This window comes from Nelumbo nucifera, chromosome 3 (assembly GCF_055504915.1).
Source record: "Nelumbo nucifera cultivar China Antique chromosome 3, China Antique-T2T, whole genome shotgun sequence".
Lineage (NCBI taxonomy): Eukaryota > Viridiplantae > Streptophyta > Magnoliopsida > Proteales > Nelumbonaceae > Nelumbo > Nelumbo nucifera.
The window spans coordinates 88,750,715-88,763,120 of NC_142651.1; the positions used below are offsets into that span (position 1 = coordinate 88,750,715).

At 50.7% G+C, this 12,406-nt stretch overlaps 1 pseudogene; it reads right to left on the minus strand.

The window, feature by feature from the left end:
• Positions 1–12,116: 12,116 nt before the first annotated feature.
• LOC104587706 (uncharacterized) lies at positions 12,117–12,311 on the minus strand (annotated as a pseudogene).
• Between the last annotated feature and the right edge of the window lie 95 nt (positions 12,312–12,406).

A 12,406-nucleotide genomic window follows, 5' to 3' on the forward strand; every position in this document is an offset into this window, starting at 1 on the left:
TAAATATTTAAATATCCGATTTGATTCGATTTTAATTAATTAATTATTGATAATTAAAAAATATATAAAATAAATATTTTATTAATATAGAGTATATAAATATATAAATTATTTATATAACTTAATTATTATATATAAATTATATAGAATATTTTGTATATTATATATAAGAATAAAATAATCGGTCAAATTTGTATATTTATTGAATTGAATTAGGTCATATCCGAATTTGAATCCAATTAACTATTTGGTATGAATAGGACATTCGAATTCGATCGATCAAATATTTGAATTATCCGAATTTAACTTGATTATGTCGAATATCGAATTCAAAATCGGATTTTCGAATGCCGTTTACACCCCTACCCATACCCGCTTGTGAATTGGCATCAATTCCAATATAGCACCTACCCCAACTGTACTTTGTGCCTATGAATTCTAACCCTGGGCTGAACCGTCATTCTCCCTTTTATATTTCAGGTAAATTTCTTAAACTACCCTGGTTTAGCTAATTAAACTAAGTGTACCCTTATTGTTTGAAATTTGACTAATGTTATCCTTACTTTTTCTAACAATTGACTAATTCTACCCTTACCATTAAGGTCTGTTAATATTCAGTCAAAACTCATTCACATGTGATATTTTTTTTTAAACCCAATTTTACCCTCCCCTCTCTCTCTCTCTCCTTCTTTTTCTTGTTGGGTCCAAGCAAAGAGTAATAGGACATGAGAATCAGCTCATGTTGAAAGGAGGAGGGGTTCCACCGTGCTCTTCATCTTATTGAAGCTATCCGAAGTTCCTCCGAAACCTCAAAATAAACAAAGTCATCAAGGCGCATTTCATATTTTGAGTTTTTCTTTCTCTTTTTTCCTCCTAGGGTTTTCAATTAATAAACAAAGTCATTCGGGAATTCTAGCGAACAATGGATGGTTTGGTATTTCAGCTTGCCTCAAATCAACAACATTGTCGCACCAATTAAACAAATTGAGAAATAGAGCTGGGGGGTCACACGGCAATTGTGCGGTGAACAACTTCTTGATCAAGTCTTGGCGTCAATGCAGTTCAATTGGATTCAGATCGAGAATCCTTCCATCGTCCTCACTCTCAAGCAACTTCTTTATTGGAGTCTAGGCGTCTATCACCTGTTTTTTTTATTTTACAAAAATGAAGAAGAGGTTTTCTCTTTGATTGTTGAGAAGGACTAATACAACTTCTCCCTAGCCGATCTCTCTGTCTTTGATTTCCATAGGAGAAAGAGAGGAAGAGTTCCGATTGTACTCGACTGGGCAATAGAAAACGAACATCGGACAGTTCATCTTCTTCCCCTTTGAGACCACCGAATAAGTCTACCCACTGGCCTCCTCTTTCCTCTTCCTCCTCCTCCTTCTTCCTCCTCTTCTTTCCTCTTCTGCTTCTTTTGTATCTTAGTTTGGAGAAGAGTTGTGATGAAGAGGAGAACAAAAGAGCTTTGTCTGCCTTTGTCATCCCCTCTGCCTTATTTTCTGCACCTCTGGTCATCCCCTCCGCCTTCTCTTTTCTTCTTCTTCGAAAGAGCTTCGTCCGCCTTCATCCTCCTCCTCCTCCAGGTAGTGCTCGATGAGGAAAAATAGAGACCATGCATTCCATCAAAGTGGTCTGAAGGTGGAAGGCGGACAAAGCTCTTACATGGAGATCTTGGCGATGGCCATTGAAACTCCTCCAGGTAGTGCTTAGCTCTGGACGTCGAGCATACTCATCTCTCAAAGTCGGGGCTCAGGAGGGTGGGGTTGAGGGGTAAAAATAGAAGCAGTGAGCTGACAAGACTCTCCTAGAATCGGAATCTGGGACTCTGGAGATGGTAAAAGATTTCCTTGGAAGTTGGAATCAACAAAAAACAAAACGAAGCTAACCGAACAGTGGTTAACCGAACGAAGCTAATCGAAAGTGATGGAGGAAGATTTGGCCTGACCTATTGGCCACCCAACACGTGGAAGCAACCGAGGGTGACCTGGCAGGAGCGACAGCTCAGCACGGCAGTGCGCTCAAGGCACAAGCTCCGAGAAGAGGAACCCGCGGTCCGAGCTCCCCAAAAGGAGCCCGAACTCTCCCTTTGACCCCGAGCCTTACGAGGAGCGCAAAGGGCAACAACCCGAACTGGCCCACCCCAGGGAAGTTTGGGCCACACTTCTATCCGAACTCAAGACTTCACCTCGCACACCACTCCGACACTTCATCTCCAGGCCGCCGAACTGAACAACCGTACCTGACACCGAAGGAGTCCGTATCCTGAGGCGACGCACCTAACTAACTTAGGATCTGACGCTTGACAGCCGCACTTCAATGGCCACCTGCCACCACCACCTCCAGTTACAGAGATGGCTCCGACAGAGAGCAGTGGCGGTTGTCTGCCCCAGCAGAGGTGATGACACCCGAACTGGCAAAAGTGCAGAGGTAATGATACCCGAACTGACAGGAGATTGGGAGTGAGTGCGCGAAGTGGTTATAAAAAGCCCTCTTCCCCCCAAGAATGGAGGTATGTAATAACTTTGCGCCATCTGGTTTTTTATCTTGCCTTTGAGAAAATACTAACTTGAGCTTTGGAGCACTCTCATCGGGTTCCTCCCCGGAGACTACTCGCTTTCTTCCCCGTTTCAAGCACCTTTTGCTCTAGTCAGAGGCAAGATCATTGACAACTAGGACCGACCAGATTGCGCTCCATCAATTGGCGTCGTCTATGGGAAACGCTTCTAAAAGCCTCCCTCTAAAACTTTCATAACACCTTTTTTTTTCCAATAAACCCCAACACCCATGGCTTCTTCCAGCAATGTCGGATGTAGCACGGAGATGAACGCCACCGGGGAACAACTTCCAGTCCTCGTGGTGTGCATCGGACAATTCATAATCCCCCTTTCGGTGGATGGGATCCCTAGCCTAAATGCACCACGAACAGTGGCGCCCGTGAATCTTCCCGCCATAAACGTCCCCCTTCCTCCCTCTGTTGGAACCACCTTTGCTGAACCAACCATTATTCCCCCGGCAACTAGCCAGAACCAGCTCGATGACTTGGTGCATGGCATGCGGGCCATTCAAGACCAAATGCAGCAGCTTCAACAACATCAAATCTACCAGCAACAGATGCTGCACCATGTATCCCAATACCACTACCAACAGCAGTTCCCCCAACTGCCTCAAAGTCAGCCGCAACCCCCACCTCGGCACCCCACCGTTAGGCGAGCCAAGCCCTCCCCTCAAGGCGGGCGCCCCCACCAGGAGGCTTCCCAAGCTCGGGCCTCCTAGGCTCGGAGCCCCTCTAGAAGCCATGCTTCGTCCCCCGGCAGGAAAGAGAGAGCGGCTGCCCCCACCTCGCCACCCACCGACAGACCAAGAACCCGATCCATCAAGTCAGCATCACCTCGGCACTCTCAAGAGGGCCCCTGCACACTGAAAACTGGTTCAGCGCCTTAGCCGCGGACTACCTCCAGCAGTCCAGGCCCATCGAGCTCGAGAACACCGAGGTGAGCAATGCCAACGTCGGGCCTTCCAAGCAGTAGAGGCACCGCCGGAGAAACCGCCAAACCGCAATCCGCATCCTCCCCGAGCTCCGAGGTGAAGAAGAAGTGAGCTCGGAAGAGGTAAAGGTTGCCCCTATCCTCTCAGTCCCTTCCCCCCTGTCATCAGAACTCCTTGCAGTTCCTATGCCCAGAGACTTCAAACTCCTCCCACTCGACAAGTATGATGGGTCCTTTGACCCCAGCGACCATGTCGATGCCTTCCAATCCCAGATGCACCTGGCTAGGGCCAGCGAGTCCTGCATGTGTGTAGCCTTCACTACCACCTTTAGAGGAGTGGCTCACACCTGGTACAGGAACCTAGCCCCCGGGTCAATAAGGAGCTGAGCCCAGTTCGTGCAGGTCTTCACCGCACACTTCGTCACCAGCAAGCGATGCCCCCGAACCGAGGAGAGCCTCCTCGGCATGGTCCAAAAGGAAGGGGAGCCCATCCGTAACTACATCAAGCGGTTTAACGACGCATGCCTACAGATCCCACGCCTGGACCCCGCAATTCACCTCGCGGTGGCCAAGATGGGGGTGACACACAAGGAGTTCAAGTGGCACATAGTGGCCAACCAGCCCGCCACCATTGCTGAGTTCCTTAAGCTTGCAGACAAGTTCATGCGAACGGAGGAGGAGATCAACCAAAGGACTGGGGGCGGGTTTGAAAAAAGAAAGAGAGAAGAACTCCCCAATCAAGGAGACAGCCGGAAGGATCCAGCTCGAGCGCCGAAACCAAGCCAGTCGTTCTGAGCTCCCATGGCAGGTCGGACAGACTACACACCCTTGAACACGAAGCAGGCTGAGATCTTGATGACGATCAAAGACACCCCGTATGTAAGTGGCCACCTCGCCTAAAAGGGAACCCAAACGAGAGGAACAAAAACTTGTACTGCAGTTTCCATAGAGACCACGGTCATAGTACCGAACATTGTAATAATCTCCGTGACGAGATAGAGGAACTCATCCGTCGCAGGTACTTAAGAAATTTTGTACATAATAATAATAATAATAATAAGACAGGTCGGCAAGGGGAGCACGGTAAGGATGCTCCCGAGTCCAGCAGCAGGCCGGCCGAGCAGTCGCAAAGATAGCCTCCGGAAGAGAGGCTAGTTCGGGGAACCATCCACGTGATAGTGGGAGGTTCGGTAGTAGCGGGTTGTACTTCGGTAGCAGCCCGGGCGTCAGTTCGCGAAGCTGCTTGAGAAGAGTAGAACCCTCCGAAGAAGCCAAAGACGGAGGAACCGATTTTCTTCACAGAAGACGATAAGCGAGGGGTCCACTACCCTCACGACGATGCACTTGTGATAAAGCTAAGGATCAACGACTTCGAAGTCAAGCGCGTGCTTGTTGATTCAGGCAGCTCGGCGGACATTCTCTTCACTCGGCATTTGACCAGCTTCAGTTGCGGAAAAGCAAGTTGAAGCCCGCAAACACTCCTCTGGTGGGCTTCAGCGAAGAGGAAGTCAAGCCCCTCGGGAAAGTGACAGTACTTGTGGAAGTTGACACATGGCCTTGTGCGGTCAGACTCAACCACGATTTCCTGGTGGTCGCGACCCCCTCCCCATACAATGACATAATAGGGCGGCCAATCACTCATGTCCTACGAGTAGTGGTCTCCACCTACTACTTGGCAATGAAGTTTCCTACAGACTTCGGTGTGGGAGTAGCGCGGGGCGACCAACTCGAGTCCCGCAAATGCTATGTTGCCGCCTTGAAGGGAAAAACCAAGGTGGCCGACGACCTCGAACTAGAGCGGCCTACAGAGCAAGGCGAAGAACGAGCTGCGCCCACAGAAGAAATGGTCGTGATCCCAACTTCAGCTGCGGACCCAGCTTGGATGCTACACATCAGTGCTTCCTTCTAGAAACCTCTACGATCCGAACTGGTAAGTTTCTTACTTTAAAATTTAGATATTTTTGCATGGTTCACGGCCGATATGCCCGGTATTGACCCCAACCTTATAACTCACAAACTTAATACCGATTCTGAAGTTAGGCCCGTTAGACAAAATAAATGCAACCTAGCCCCGGAGCGATGGAAAGTAGTCGACGAGGAGGTCGCGAAGCTTCTTGCAGCCGACTTCATAAGAGAAGTCCATTACCCGAGCTGGGTAGCCAACCCCGTTCTGGTAAAAAAGGCCAACGGCAAGTGGCGCATGTGCGTCGACTACACCGACCTGAACCGGGCCTGCCCAAAAAACTGCTTCCCACTACCCATAATCGACTGCTTGGTAGACGCGACCTTGGGGCACGAGTTGCTGAGCTTCTTAGATGCCTATTCGGGCTACAACCAAATCAGAATGGATTCAGCCGACGAGGAAAAGACCTCGTTCATCACAGAGTTCGGCCTATACTATTACAAGGTTATGCCCTTCGAATTAAAAAATGTTGGGGCAACCTTCCAAAGGCTTGTGAATAAGCTATTTCACCCCTTAATTGGCACAAAGATAGAGTGCTATGTAGACGACATGGTCATCAAGACACAGTTCTCGCACAAATTAATACACAATTTCTGTTCTGTATTTCAAATCCTATGACAATTCAACATGAGACTAAATCCGAACAAATGTATCTTCGGTGTCACCTCGGGCAAGTTCCTAGGGCACATCGTTAACCGGCGCGGCATTGAGGACAACCCGGACAAGATTAAGGCAATCATAGACATGAGACCGCCCCGAAAATTGAAGGAGGACCAAAGGTTAAATGGCCGCATAGCCGCCCTCGGCCGCTTTATGTCCAAGTCAGCAGATCGCTGTCTGCCTTTCTTTAAGGCAATTAAAGGCAAAGGGTTCGAATGGACCCCTGACTGCCAGCTCGCATTCGACGAGCTCAAGAAATACCTCGCTAGTGTGTCGGTCTTAACCAGGCCCGAGGAGGGCGATGTCTTAGAACCATACCTCTCGGCAAGCAATGAGGTGGTCAGTTCAGTACTAATAAAAGAAGTAGATCGGGTCCAGCGACCCATCTATTATGTTAGTAAAATTTTGCAGGGAGCTGAGACGAGATACCCGTAGATAGAAAAGTTGGCATACGCACTGATAATTGCAACTCGGAAACTCCACCCATATTTCCATGCGCACACTGTCATCGTCTTGACTGACAAACCTCTGAGGCAAGTCTTACTCAAGCCCGAGGTTTCCAGTCGGCTGACGAAGTGGGCCATCGAGCTCAACGAGTACGACCTCCAATATAAGCCACGAATTGCTATTAAGGCCCAAGCCTTGGCAGATTTCATCGCCGAGTGCACGTTCATCTCCTTAGTCCCCAGGTCGGTTTAGCCCGAGATCCCTAGTTCGGGTGAGCCCGAAGCTCCCTGGCCAATAGAGTCCGAACCCCGTGAGGTAGCAACCAGGGTGGCATCTCTCCTAGTTAGGCCAAACGCGAACTGGGATGAGGAGCCTTGGATCCTTCACGTAGATGGCTCCTTGAACCAATAGGGCAGCGGAGCAAGAATAGTCCTATGCGGCCCGGGTGGCACGAAATTGGAATATGCACTACGCTTTGAGTTCGCGGCATCCAACAATGAGGCGGAGTACGAGGCATTGATAGCCGGGCTAGCCCTAGCGCAAGAAGTAAGAGCGAAGCACATAGTCGTCTGCAGTGATTCCCAGCTCGTTGTCAACCAGGTCACCGACGAGTATGAAGCTCGCGAGCCAACCATGATCGCCTACTCAACAAAGGTAAAGGAGGCTCTGCTCAACTTTTAGTCACACTTCATTAGGCAGATCCCGAGGTCAGAGAACACTAGGCCAGCTAGCCAGCACCAGTGACAACACCATGAGAACCGTGTACATAGAGGACTTACCTCGGCCTAGTATTCTCAAGGGGGCCAGAGGAGATCACTCCCATCCTTGGAGCAGAGCCGAGCTGGGTTGACCCACTCGCGAGCTTCCTGCTACACGGAACCCTCCCTGCAAATCGCAACGCAGCTAGAAGGGTGTAGTGCCAGGGAGCCAAGTATGTCATAATAGATGGACGGCTGTACCGACGATCCTACACGCTTCCCTATCTGCGTTGCTTGCGACCTACCGAGGCCGAGCTCGTACTACGCGACACCCATGAGGGTCTGTGCGGCGGACACTTGGGGGCAAGGCTCTCGCCCAGAAGGCACTTTGACAAGGGTACTACTGGCCAAACGATGAAGACAGAGGCCATCGAGCTCGTTAGAAAATGCGACAAGTGCTAGAGGCACGCCAATATCCACCATTAGCCTGCCGCCGACCTCAAGTACCTTACTAGTCCGTGACCCTTTGCACAATGGGGCATCGACCTACTAGGACCATTCCCGCCAGCAACAGGTGGGAGGAAGTTCCTAGTAGTGGCGGTGGATTACTTCACAAAGTGGGTAAAAGCCGAACCTCTCGCGCCAATCACAGCTCAAAACGTCCAGAACTTCTTTTGGAAGAACATAGTATGCCGCTTCGGGTTACCTCGGGTACTGATCTCCGACAATGGCAAGCAGTTCGAGGACATTAAATTTTAGGAATGGTGCCAAGATATGGGGATTCAACAGAACTTCACATCGGTCGCGCATAGGTAAACGGTCAAGTAGAAGTTATGAACAGAGCTATCCTCCGCAGGCTGAAAGCGCGACTAGACCGAGCTAAAGGGTTGTAGGCAGACGAGCTACCAAGTGTTCTATGGGCTCACCGAACTATAGAAAAAACTGCCACGGGAGAGACCCCCTTTAACCTCACCTACGACACTGAAGCGGTAATCCCGGCGGAGATCGAAGTACCTACACTGTGACTAGAAGCATACGACGATCAGACAAACGGAGATGAGCTACGTACCAACCTCGATCTACTCGACGAGGTAAGAGACCTCGCGTACATCCGGACCGTAGCTTACCAGCAAAGAGTAGCTCGGTACTACAATGCCAGAGTAAAAAAGCGGAACTTCCGCGTCGGCGACCTGGTTCTCCGTAAGATCATGGCACCCGAGCCCAGCATGGGCAAACTTGAACCTAATTGGGAAGGACCCTACCGAGTAAAGAGAACACTCGGGGGAGCATACAAGCTCGAAACACTAGAAGGCAAACAAGTACCCCGAGCGTGGAACGTCGTTAACTTGAGATGATTCTACCTATAAATCACCGAGCGAGGTGGACTAAGTCGCTACCTAGGACCTCGGCGTGGGCAAGCAAAGGCAAAATGCTAACACCAAGCTCAGACAAAGTGCTAACAGCGAGCTGATAAGGACCTCGGCATTTCATCATTAGAGGCATATAGTCAGTTCGGAAAAAAGAGGGTGATAGAACAACACTTAACCAAAAGGAGGACATTTCATTGTAGAATACTCTGTGTACATTCAAAAAAGAAAAACAACAGAAGCGAGCTCACAGGCCCGGAGGTACATCTTCCTCACCCTCGGAAGGCACTTCAACGATACCCGAGTGTCCTGCCTCGTCCTCAGAATCCGGTTCACCATCAGCTGTGTTGGCCATATCCTGAGTAATACGTGAAGTGGTTATGGTGCTGATGTCGAGCTCGGGGTACGTGTTCCTGATCATCCACCGGCTTAGTTTAAAACCCCTTCTGTACGAGCCCACCATCAGGTCGTCAAAGCGTGGCGAGGCGATATAGTCATCGACGGCCTTCTTCTTGGCATCCTCGATGCCCTGAGAAAAGATCTCAGTCCTCTCCCTAATATCCTTCTGAAGGTATTCGACTTGATGCTGCAAGTCCAGCCTCAGGTCCGCCATGTGCTTCACCACCACTCCCATAGCCTCGGTGTCTCTCTGAGACCTCGCCAGTCTGGCCTATGCAGCGTGAGAAGCCGCTTCGGCAACGCGGGAAGCCTCTTCGGCAGCTCTTGCCCGCCTCAAGCTCCTTTCCGCTTGGGCCGCTAAGGCATGGATGGAGGAGTTCACCTGCCAAAAAGAAAAATAACGACAAAGTTAAAAGAGTAATAGCGAGAAAGGTAATGACAAGGAGCTCGGCAAGAAGTCGCTAGCTTACCACCATGGCATAAGAGGCAGCACGCCCAGCTATGTGGTTCAAAGGAAGCTCGGCCCACGCCGCGACCTCCTCAGGGTAAACGGCCTCCTTGCTTTTTCGAAGAGCATGGCTCGGCGACAGTACGCTCCTGAACTCGCCTTGGCCTCCCGAGCCTGAAGGCCCAGCCTGCGTATAAGCAGCCTTGGCGTAAGGATCCCCTGCCGCTTCTTGTATTGGAGGGGCCATCTCGGGCTCCCTGGGCGGATCCATTGGTGGAGAGCCCGGTACCTCGGGGTCTGCATCTCAGGGCAGTTCGGCATGAGTCCGTTTGGCAACTCGCTTCCTCCTCTTCATGGCATGGAACAGGTTCCCACCGTGAGTCTTTTCTGCGTCCATCACACCCGCAAAAAGAGCTCGGCATCAGGAAAAGGAAAGAGTGGAAAACAAAACAAAGGCAAGCCTCTGAGCAAGGAACCTACCCGAACTCAGGCCGGCCTGGATGAGCTTGGCCTCTATCAGATAATGGTGGCATTTTAGCCCGAGCCGGGCCCAGTCCCGGAGGCCCTTCACCGTCTCCCTATCTAGCGTGACACTGGGGTCAAGGGCAACCAACCCCCACCCGGTTTGGAACGGCCACCCCGTTGCACTTCGTACCCCGAAGTAGTCCCGTTTCCACACCGGGACCTTGTTGGGAAGATCGTGTAAAAGCTTGAACCCCGGGTGAGGAGACAAGTAGTACGCCCGCCTATGCCCGAGAAGGGGACCCGCTTGCTTCTTAAGCATGAGAATAGAAGAGAAGATCTCTAGGTCCAAAGGCAGAATGTGTTCGCAAAAGAGGGAGATAGTCCCAACCAAATTGCGGATAGAATTCGGGTGGAGCTGACCGACGGTGACGCCGAAGTGGTTCATAACCTCGACGATAAGAGGGTGGAAAGGTAGGCGCAGCCCGACGATGAGTTGCTCCCGGAATATCACAATCTCGTCAGGACCATGTTCCCAAGGGAAGTCGCCCGAGGGTATAAAGTAAGTATACTCCCCGGGCAGGTTGAACTGGGTGATAAGGGAGTAAAGCCCCTCAGGCGTCATGGTTGAGGACCCAAACTTGTCTAACGTCCGACCTCGATGGGAGGACGATGCCAAACTACCCGAGGCGACTCGGCCTATAGGTTCGAACTCTTCCTCGAGCTCTACCTCGGGCTCACTAAGGCTATCGGGGGATGCAGCTCGGTTCGTGGAACCTGCATTTGACCCCCTCAAGAAGTTGTCTAAGCTGTCCGAGCTAGACATCGAGAGGAAAGAAAAACTAGGAAGAAAGTACTGACTCACCCGGAAAAAGCTAACGGACTATGAAAGGTTGACGCGAGCCCAAGAAGCGAACGTAGGAGAATGGCGATGGAAAGCGACTGGGGGTCCCCCACTATTTATACCCACAGTGACCTAAAACCGACGATTCTGATCGAGGCAAATCCAACGGCTCACGGTCAAGCTGACCGCACGCCTCCTAAGACCGAGACGTGACTGGCCGCACGTCTTTGGAAACTGAAGCGGCGTTGGCACACGTCTCCCAGCATTGAAGTTAACAGTGGCGCATTTTTTGAATTTGAAATAACGCCCCCCGTCACGTCTCCCAGCATTTAAAGATGGATTGGCACGTTTTCTGACTTTTTGGCGCTCGAGGAATTCGGAAATCTCCTGACGTATGCACACTTCACGCCATCAGTCAGCCGGTTTGAAGTACGGGTCAAATCCGCCCGTCACCTCGCGAACTCCCCGCGCTAGGGCAAGACCCTTAGCGTGAGGAGTGGGGGGCAATTGATGGAGGAAGATTTGGCCCGACCTCTTGGCCACCCAACACGTGGAAGCAACTGAGGGTGACCTGGCAACAGCGACAGCTCAGCACGGCAATGCGCTCAAGGCACGAGCTTCGAGAAGAGGAACCCGCGGTCCGAGCTCCCCAAAAGGAGTCCAAACTCTCCCTTCGATCCCGAGCCTTACGAGGAGCAAAGGGCAACAACCCGAACTGGCCCACCCCACGGCAGTTTGGGCCACACTTCTATCCGAACTCAAGACTTCACCTCGCACACCACTCTGGCACTTCGTCTCCAGCCCGCCAAACTGAACAACCGTACTTGACACCAAAGGAGTCTGTATCCTGAGGCGGCGCACCTGACTGACTTAGGATCTGACGCTTGACAATCGCACTTCAACGGCTACCTGCCACCGCCACCTCCAGTTACAGAGACGGCTCCGACAGAGAGCAGTGGCGGTTGTTTGCCCCAACAGAGGTGATGACACCCGAACTGGCAGAAGTGCAGAGGTAATGATACCCGAACTGGCAGAAGTGCAGAGGTAATGATACCCGAATTGACAGGAGATTGGGAGTGAGTGCGCGAAGTGGTTATAAAAAGCCCTCTTCTCCCCAAGAATGGAGGTATGTGATAACTTTGCGTCATCTGGTTTTTTATCTTGCCTTTGAGAAAATACTAACTTGAGTTTCGGAGCACTCTCACCGGGTTCCTCCCCGGAGACTACACGTTTTCTTTCCCGTTTCAGGTACCTTTTGCTCCAGTCAGAGACAAAATCATTGATAGATAGGACCGACCAGATTGCGCTCCATGAGAAATAGTTCATGAAAAGAATGGTGGTTAATCGATGTAGATGTGAACACCGATGGCGATAAGGAAAATGGTGATGAGACCAAAATAGATGATGGCATGCACAGGAATGGACACACCACTTGTTTGCATGTTCCCGAACTCTACTATTCTGTTCCTTCACAGCCTTGACGTCAACAGCATGAACAACACCACTGCTACAACCATCGGACCCCAATCTGCCATTCTCTCTTTCTAATATCTCTCTTCTTTATACAAGCGATAGAGAGCTATAGCTACCAATCAAAAATAAAGAGAACCAAAGGGACGGACATAGCAGA